Source organism: Rattus rattus, chromosome 9, assembly GCF_011064425.1.
Source record: "Rattus rattus isolate New Zealand chromosome 9, Rrattus_CSIRO_v1, whole genome shotgun sequence".
Lineage (NCBI taxonomy): Eukaryota > Metazoa > Chordata > Mammalia > Rodentia > Muridae > Rattus > Rattus rattus.
Window position 1 is genome coordinate 68,654,684 of NC_046162.1, and position 6,127 is coordinate 68,660,810.

Genomic DNA, 6,127 nt, shown 5'->3' on the forward strand with positions numbered 1-6,127 from the left:
TGCTATGAGGTGCCAGTGCACTGTGCTGCTCTGTGCATGGGTCCTCACCTCCAGCGTCTCCATCTCTCCAGGCGGAGTGAGTAGCTGCAAGCACCCAGGGCCTCTTCCAATGGATGTTCATATTTCTGACCAAAGAGGAAAAATGGCCAATGAGCAGCAGGAGGATCTGGGCTAACATATGATCCAACCGTCATCCTGGTATTCCTACTCCTCTATTCCTTGTCTTCAAAGTTTTATTTTTTTTCTTTTTTTCGGAGCTGGGGACCGAACCCAGGGCCTTGCGCTTGCTAAGCAAGCACTCTACCACTGAGCCAAATCCCCAACCCAGTTTTATTTATTTTTATGTATGCAAGTTCTGCTTGCCTGTTAGTGTCTGTGCATGCAATTCCTGAAGAGGCCAGAAGATGGCGTCAGATGCCCTGGAGCTGGAGTTAACAGATGATTCTGAGGTGCTGTGTGAGTGTTAGAACCTGAACCCAGGTCCTTTGCAAAAGCACAGAGTGCTCTTAATTGTGGATCCATCTCTCCAGCATCTCTTCCTCCCCATCGTCTCCATGCAGGTATTCAAACCCCAGGGCCTTACACACAGGAGGTAAACCCTGTACCACTGAGTTACATCCCCAGGGTAGCCCTGAGCATGATCTTTCCGGAGATTCTGTCTGTTGCTTTCACTTCGTTTTGAACCCTTAGAAAGAGAAGCCAGGGATTGGGAAGCTGAAGAGAGCCACCATTGCTCTGATTTAGTGGCTTGCATCTTATTTCCCTGACCTCCTGAACCCCACAGGAAAAACCTAAAGTTTCAGACTGTCAAGTCGATGTGCTTCAAAAAACTACCCGACTCCTCTCGTTGATCAGTAGTGGGGAACAGAAGGCAGCCCTTCCTCATCGTGGGGATCCAGAGGGGGCATTTCGTCATCTTTTACTAATCACAGTGTCTGCTGCGAGTTCTTTGTGGAAATCTTGTGTGAGGGTGTAAGACTCTCAGAGAGAATCTTTCCTCAGGAGGGAGATCCTCTAGCCCAATGACCAGTCCGAGTCCACAGGCTGTAATCTGTAAGAGGATTTTTATTGATCAAGATACACAGGTATCTGTGGGCGTCCCAGTCAATTCGGAAGACTGGCGCGCCTAGCAGAACCAGGGACGGGTTTTTATAGGGTATTGGGGAGCAGAAGCAGGCTTAAAGAAGCAGATGCATGGTTGGTGGATTCAAGTGAGGCGCGGATGTATGGTTACACCCAATTGGCTATTTAAATGAGGTTGTCACACAGCAAGAGAATACGTGCAGGTTGGGGCGTCCGGAATGTCAGGGGCTAGGGGCTTATCTCTTGTTAGGTGGCCCATTAAGCAATATCAATAATTTAGACGGGTTTCTGTATTTTGTTTTCTTTCATGGTCTGTTTCGTCTAAATGATGGGTCAGCTTGTCCCACAAAGCTTGGACACATCTGAACTTTCCCAGGCTTATTTTAGTTCTGAGTCTGTGTATCTAAAAACTTACTTTTTACTTCTATAGTTGAGGGCCTTGGGCTTGTACAATTCCCTTTCTGGGAGGGAGTCTTTCATTCCCCCATTTTCTTTTTGTCCTTGAGTGGAATCTTCCACTCAACTTGGTTAAGGTACCTCTGTCTTTTTGTTGTTTCACCATCTGATACTGTTGTCTCAGCACAAAAGTTTGAATGACTGAAAGTCTGTATCTCTTACTATTCCTGTCTGATCTGTATAGAAACAACATTTTTCTTTTAGTGTAGCACACAGACTCCTTTCTTTAAGGAATATCAGGTCTAATCTTCTCTTATTTTGAAGGACTACCTCTGAGAGGGAGGTTAGGTATTCTTGGAGGTCAGCTAAAAAGTCTTTTTTACTCTTTTTATATCTGAGTCAATGGCAGTTCTGAATTCTCTATAAGCCTTGCATTGTAGGGCAACAGCAGATGTCCTTGTGCTGCCCTTGTAGCACCTAGATAGCCTTAAATAATTCTCAACTCTCTTTTGTGTCTTATTAAGTCTTTAGCATCAGGATTCTAATCTGGACACTATCTAAACCTATATACCAAGGTCTTTTAGAACTTCTAAACTTATATAGGTTGTGATCCCTGAGGCACAGTCCCAAGAAGTGTTAGGAGTATTAACAAATGTAATGTTACATCATTTGCAATAAAAATCAAGCCTATCCTTACACCTATTCCGAGGGAACCCAGGGCAAACATGAAATTCTTGTTTCTAAAACACACTCCTCAAGTGAGCATTATAGCAACCTCCCAGTCACGTCTCTGATGTATCTACTTATCTGATGTGTAAGTCTAGGGAGCTTTTTGAAGATCTGAGTGTCCCTCTAGGTCCCAGCTCTCAGCCCCAACAGCTAGTACTCGGCTGGTGAGGGCTGAGACTTGATGGTTGTCAGGGTGGCCAGCAGCACCAGGTACGGTTCTTTCTAGCAAGGCTCGAGTGTCTGGGCTCAGTGTAGCTGTAGTCTCCGACCTGGAACTGATGACTGATGAGATGTCTCAGGGGTCTCCGGGGCATAGGCTGCTGTCAGCTGTGAGCAGATTTTTTTCTGTATCACCTGTAGGTCTTTTAGCCTGGCATACAAATCATTATTACTATGACATGTTGGTTCAGTAATATCATCTAATACAGTCAGAGGAGCTGAGGCCCCATATAAGATCTCAAAGGGGGTAAAGCTGAATCTGGAAGGGGTATTTCTTGCTCTGAAGAGAGCAAGAGGGAAGGAGTGTCACCCAGTCTGTGCCAGTCTCCATGGTCAATTTGAACAGGGTCTCTTTTAGAGTCTTATTTATTTATTTTACCTGTCTTGAACTTTGAGGTCTGTAAATATAATGTAATTTTTAATCGACCTCTAAATACTTGGCCACACCCTGGCTTACCTTGGCAACGAAAGTAGGGCCATTGTCTGACCAGATTACCTTGGGCACTCCAGACTTGTGGAAGATTTCTTCTAGTATCTTCTTGATGACTATTGAGGCCGTCTCTTGCTTGGTGGGGAAAGCTTCTATCTATTCCTGAAAAGATATCTATAAACACTAGGAGACATTTGAAATCATATTTTCCTGGTTTTATCTCTGTGAAGTCCACTTCTCAGTAGTATCCAGGCCGTTCCCCACGGAGTCTCCTACCACAGTCAACTTTCCTGAAAACAGTTACCTTTTGGCATGGTATACATCAGCGCACTATCTGTTCCACGAGATACTTGAGACCTGTGACATAATATTTAGTTTTTGAAAACGTCTGGATGAGTTTGCTTACCCCTAAGTGAGTCCATTGATGCATTTGTTTTACCATGGCCTCTGCCTGTAAAAATTGTAGCAGGATCTTCTTTCTCGTTGAGGTGTACCAGAGTCTCTTCCTCGGCCTGGCTGGGTCATGGAGGGCCCTTAACAGAGCCAGAATCTCTTTTTTCTTGCCCTCAGATGTCAGCAGGCCCCTCTGCTGATGGGCTGTAGCCAAGGCATACCTGCTGTCCACATAAATGTTAAGTCTCTTACTCAGCTCAAGGGCTTTGGTGAGGGGAGCGAGCTCTACCCCCTGAGTAGTGGTGCCTTCTGGTAGGGCCTGAGCCCAAATGACTCTGTTTTTATCTACCACTGTTGTCCCAGCCCATCTTTTTCTATAGATGGAAGCTGCTCTCATCTAGGAACCAGGTGGCATCTACCACCTCTGGTGGCTGGTCAGTCCGATCTTTATGCCACTCCTGTGCTTTAGTGAGCTCCTGCTGACAGTCATGAAGGGGGGTGTCTAGGTCGGGGTCCTAGGGTTGCAGGGTTTAGACTTGTAGGGGCAGTCTGAAGTCACAAGGAACAAGTGGGATACCCGGCCCACGCCAAGGTCCACAGTTCTTCGGGTAGTCCATGAGTATTATTTGTTGTCGGTAGTCCCCTGTACTCAAGGTCTTTTGCTGGACACTAGCCCATTTGGGCTTAGGAGCACAGAGTGTTGGGCCCCCGTATTCACAAAACAACTGGGCGGGCTTCCCTTCTATCTTTGCGCATAGCCAGCACTCTAGGACCAAGAGGCTTGCCTTCCGGGCTGCTGGAGAGGCCCCTCTTGTTCTTCCTGGGGCAGTCCCTGACCCAGTGTCCTTTTTCCTTGCGATAGGCACACTGATCTTTAGCTAGGAATTCTCTTCTGTTGCCAGGTACTGTCTTCCTAGGTTCCCTAACTACTGTGGCCAGTATATATTCCTCTCCTGTCTTTTATCCCTCTTTAGCTCTCTAGCTTCTTCTTCTTTTTTGTCTCTTTTTTTCCTTAGCTTCCTGTTCTTTTTATCTTCTTTCTTCTTTCTCTTTTTCAGTCGCTCTCATATCTTCTGCATCTTCCTCAGATATTAGATGCTGTCCACTTATGTAATTACACTTCAACTTTACTTTCTCTGTAACTTATACTAACTCTCAGCAACTTAGCTTAACCTTTTAAATTTTTGTAACTTTCTCTCTTTATCTTTTTTTATCTTAGCCAGATTGGTGGGGCATTTTCTAGCCCCTCGGAGACCCACCCTTGGAGCCTGGCAGCAGACCCGGAGCACTCCCTATCTTCAGGGGTATTTAAGTCAACAGTCAGGAGTGAGGGTCCATCCATGTCTGGAACATTCTTTCTGACCTCTAGTAGGATTCTGTCTTTCCTCAGTGGTAAAGTGTAACAGTTACTAACAAGCATCTCAAATGGGATGGTGAGAAAACAAGAGAATCTTGAGAATAGAGGTCCACTGAAGAGGACAAATAGCATTTAGTCACACAGCTAAACCAGGAGGACTTTTTGGGACAAAAAGGCCATTGTACAAATAAGCACAAGCTTTGCGTCTGTGAAACAGAAAGGCGAGCAGAGAGGCAGCTGATCTGTTACCGACTGTCTCTCTGGACTTAGATTTTACTTAAGGTGTACCTCCCTTCAGTGCCAGCTCAGTGGCTCTGCCTCTCAAGAGACCCAGCCTCTGAAGGACACTAGGCTTCCAGTAAGAGCTAATAACAAAAGGATGGAGAGATGGTTAGGACCTGGGTGCTAGATGCCAAGTGGCTGACAAAAGAATTGTAACCAGTTCACCTGGGACTTTTAGGACCTCAGTAGCAGCCCTTTACCAAACTGTCTCACTGGGTTAAATGCCCATGGAAAAGAAAACATTAATACTGACCTTGGCCACAGCCAAAGCCTGAATTCTAAATTTTGACTGGCAAAACAAAGTTCTTCACAGTTTGTTGTAGATTCTTTTTGAAACTATTTTAGGGGCTTCCCTGCCCCCCAACCTGGGGCATTTTGACCACAGGGGCAGGAACTGGCTGCTGAGGGGATAGGATCAAAGGCACTCTCCATGTCAATGATTTAACAGGGAAGGTGACTTAATGTTGGAGATCAACTCCTCTCTTGGAATAGGGCCAGCAGATAAGGCAGGCTCCCTTAAAGAACTTCTCTTAATGAACACTCTCCTCCTGTGAGCAAGTGTTGAAGGTCTGGCCACTGAAGGCAGCAACTGGAATTATTATTATTATTATTATTATTTTTTAGGGCCAAAAGTCTCATAAAACAACCACTAGCTCCACGCTATCTTTTTGTTGTCAAAGCGTCAACCCCGGCTGGCCTCATCACCTTGAAACTCCTCTTACACTGACTTGGCCTGAGCTGCGCCACTGCCCACTCACAGCCTGCAGCTTGCTAGCAGGCCTGTATGCTCACCACCCTCAGCCCCTATATTTTTCTACTCTGTGTTGTCCCTTCCTTAGAAGCTGTGAACGTTTAAGCAACAGGGAGAAATTTTCTTCCGGATCTAAGGTAAAGTTTTCAGGCTCTTGTTAATGCCTGCTTCAGACAGGGTCACTCACTAACCTGGAGTTCTTCATACACAACTGTTAATAGCAGCTATACTGGACAAGGGGAGCAAAGGGAGGGGCATCTCTCCTTGGGGAGGAGGCTCAAGAGAGAAAGATAAAACTCCCCAGCAGAAAACAATTTTTCTCAAGCAAATTATTTCTAAGTTAAGCACCAAGAGGACCAAGTACAACTCCTTGACAAACAAAGCAAACAGTTTCATGATTTTAAACACAGTCGTCAGTCCAAGATTTTAAACACAGTCGTCAGTCCAAATTCGAACACGAAACAAAAGTCAAAAGGACACTACCACA